Source organism: Octodon degus, unplaced genomic scaffold, assembly GCF_000260255.1.
Source record: "Octodon degus isolate 3935 unplaced genomic scaffold, OctDeg1.0 scaffold01764, whole genome shotgun sequence".
Classification (NCBI taxonomy): Eukaryota; Metazoa; Chordata; class Mammalia; order Rodentia; family Octodontidae; genus Octodon; species Octodon degus.
In genome coordinates, this window is record NW_004526340.1 from 3,748 (window position 1) to 7,578 (window position 3,831).

Sequence of the window (3,831 nt, forward strand, 5' to 3'; positions counted from 1 at the left end):
TTTTTTTTTTTTTTTTGTTCAGAACCAGGGTTTGAACTCAGACCCTTGCACTTGCCAGGGAAGCACTTATTCTACTGAGCCATCTCCCCAGCCCTATAAATCATTTCTTAATGACATTTAAATTTGTATTAAAGCTTCAAATTTTGAGAAAAAATTAAATAAATCAAAATGCCCATTGTGTAAATTCATCATCATTAGATTGTTGACATTTTTAATTTGTCTCTTTGTTTCTGAAATTATTATTGTAGATTTAAACATCCATTCATTCAATATCTCAGGAATTAAATTGTTTTATGATGTTTAATTTGTCCAAAGTTGATAAAATCAGACTATTTTCCAGCCCATTTTCTGTGTTGTTTTTATATGACATCGTTGTATTGAGACACTTCCTGCCTTACATGGAGGAGAATACTTTTCACACTGATTTTTCGTGAGCTACAGAAATCCAAATCATCTCATGAAAATTATTGAAATGTCTTATATATTTTTAATTTTGGACCTAGATTTTTCTGAGTACATGATATTCTTTTAGTATGAAACATTATAAGTTTGACTATTTTTTTATGTCAGAATAGATCTCTATTCACTTTTTTTACCTGGCACTTAAAATTTCTTTGTCTTTTTTGCTTTATATATTAAATGATTATTCAAAACTCTTCATATATCTGTACCATTCATTTGGAATTTCTTCGTTGAAAAATATGCAGTCTAAGTACAATAAAGCTTTTCTACTTCTGTTATAGGTTTTTAAATTCCAGCTGACTTCAGAGGACATGAAAGTCCTAAATGGCCTGAACAAAAATCTTCGTTATATTACCATTGATTTGTAAGTAACGTCAGTAAATATGTTGCCATAATTTATTTTCTGAGGAAGAATACAATGTAATTTCTAAAACTTACCACAACACTAAGGGGAAATTTGCTAGTTTGTGTTATGGATAAAATGAGCTTTCTGGGACTCTGTTCATAGGTTATCTTTTGTCCTTTGGCATGGCAATAAAGTAATCGCAACTCACAGTCTGTCTGGATTTCCAAAAAATGACCTCTGCACTCTTGTTCCATGGAATGTTTCAAATCAGTCAATATCACTGCTGCATGCATAATCTATACAGGCCTCTGTGATATAAGATTCTCTTGTGGATATTACCAACATGGCCTATTTAGCATTTCCAGGTTTCAAGCCTAGACCATATTTCTCCAAAACTTGTAAGGAGCATTAACAGCATCCCTATCAATACTGTCATCCAAACCAAAATTTCCCAGCTCCTTCACTTGAAATTTACAGGATCCATTACATTTCATGTGTTCTTCCAAGTCTCTTCCTTTCTTTAATTACATGACTGTTCAGAACCCAAACTATATTTGCTTGTAAAAAGGTTGAAATTCAGACAATCAATAGAACACCTGATTCTGGTATTCTGAAATACGTGTATATCAGTGAAGAGCATGAATCAAGGAAACAATGTGCAGGAAAAAACTCCACTGTTGGAGAGAACTTAAAGCAAATAATAGACCTTAGTTTTCTATGGTGCATTAATAACATAGAATCTGACGAGACAAATAGTATATTTAGGATTAATAAATTAACATATATTCCCTCCAGCTGTGTTACTTTTAATTTAGAATGAAAATAAAAGTGTGTTAATGCAGAAGTAGAGAGCCAGACAATTAGTAATTCTAATTACAAATTGAATGTATAAGGTTATTGATATTTATTACCTTATATGTTGGATATTAGACACATATATATAAATTTATCTTAAGCTTCTTCAATATGGTAGATGATCTGTAAGTGATATCTTTTCTACCTCTCGATCAAACGCAATGTGAAAATAACTAATGAATGGAAATATGGGACTGAAATTTCTAACATTAAATGATGCATCTTAAAATGCCTTTGTTTTGACTAAAGTCTACAAATATCGTTGTTTATATAAAGAATAGTTTCTAACTCTATTGAAAATTTGAAATAAGAGAGTATGATCTATTGCTTTTGTAGATTGACAGATATAACTAACAGAGAGGAATCTCGTTGAATATTTAACTGTTTTGGGTTATTTTGTATCCCAGACAAGGAAGTAGAACTAATTTGTTGAAAGTTTTCCTATATAAGCAATTTTATTAAGAGATTCTACACCTTTCAGGAAATAAATATCATCTCTATTTCTAACAGGATTTTATGAATTTTTTCTATTCTAGGGCTGCTGACCACCCTAATTATCCATTTTCAGATGAATATTAGGCCTTTCTTGACTTTCAGCAGAAGCCTCTGGATGTGGACAGTGACATGTATGGTGTGTCAGATGCTGATTAGTTCACGCTTTACTTCTCACACATTTATGCTGATTGTATTTTCTCATTCTGCTGAAGCTAACAACACAGATCTGGAAGGAAGGCACTGAAATATTATCACATTTTAATAAATAAATATTGTTTGCCCTAACAGTTCTTAATCTAAAACTGTGTCTATCATTTGCATGGAAATTTTGCTAGCATTTGTTAGTAAGTTTGAAATAACACAGTTATAGACACCTCTGAGTTGGAAGTGAGTTCTCAGCCTCTACAGAAATAGCAGCAGTTACTTATCACTCTGTGTTCCTGCAGGCATTACAGCAAAAAGAAAACCAACTCTATGTAGTCTGGAAGGAGAAGCATATGTGTGAAAGTGACTAACAATCCACGAGCTCCTTTCCTGTGGCTTTAGGATCAGAGCTCCAGGAAACTGGTGAACGAAGTCTTCTTGTGGGAAGTTAGGCAGGAATATGAGGGAGGAACCATTTGGGAAGGATCCTGAAGAATCAGACATGGAACAAATTGAAGGGTGGGTTCAACATGTATCTGCCTGGAAAACACTAGCAAATTATATTTTGATAACTATATCTTTCAGATGACAGGAAATTTTCTACATAATTTATTTTACAGCAAATGCTATGTGTGAGATCTGCAGTACCCTTGTGATAGCTATAATTATATCTGTTTTATCATATGCAATGTATTTTTTATTTTCCTAGTCAATTATTGAAAGCCATATTAAAGAGTATCTCCTCAGAGAAAGGTCACTGCATGAATAAAGACAGCCAAGTAAATTACCAAGGGCCATTGAGGCAGGAAAGCAAATAATGGACTGATCAAGTTTCCCTAATACCCAATACCATGTTCATCTAATGTTCTTAGATTTTAAAATATTAGCGTTATGGGCTTTATTTTTTAAGTGTTACAAGTGCAATAAAGGCATTCTCTTTTATGCATTCAGTACATGGTCCACATGGTCTCACTATGTAGATCAGACTTGTAGTGATCCTCCTGTTTTCAGCCTCCCAAGTGCTGGGATTACAGGCATGCAGCACCAAGCCCAGTCTCAGTTGTCCTATGCCTCAGGGGTGGGCCAGCACAGGAAACCCAGTCCTGCATCTGCCTAAGCAGGCACTTTAATCTGCTAAGCTATCTGGCTGGCCCAAAAAAGGAATTCTTACATATGCAAACCACACAATATTTATACACTGTAAATATTTCCTGTGAATCCAGTATAATACTCATAAATGCAATGCCTACATTTTCAAGAATCATTTGTAAGCATATATGCAAAACAGCATAAAACTCACCAAATGTGTTGACTTCTGAGAACACATTTCACCAATCAGTTACATTTTCTACTAATTTTGGGGTAGAAAATTAGTATTAATTTAGCATTAGTACTAATACTAATATTAATACTAACACTAATACTAATTAGTATTAATAGTAATAATAATTAGTATTAATTTAGTATTAATAGTCTAATCCTGAGGAATGGAATTATCTCACTGTCCTTTAAATTTGCAACACCATGAG

At 33.2% G+C, this 3,831-nt stretch overlaps 1 long non-coding RNA gene across 1 annotated transcript; it reads left to right on the forward strand.

Annotated features, from left to right (window-relative positions):
* The first annotated feature begins 734 nt into the window (after positions 1–734).
* LOC111814918 lies at positions 735–2,445 on the forward strand. The gene is made up of 2 exons (XR_002819771.1): positions 735–826; positions 2,200–2,445. It is a non-coding gene; the product is annotated as an uncharacterized LOC111814918 (long non-coding RNA).
* The last annotated feature ends 1,386 nt before the right edge of the window (positions 2,446–3,831 follow it).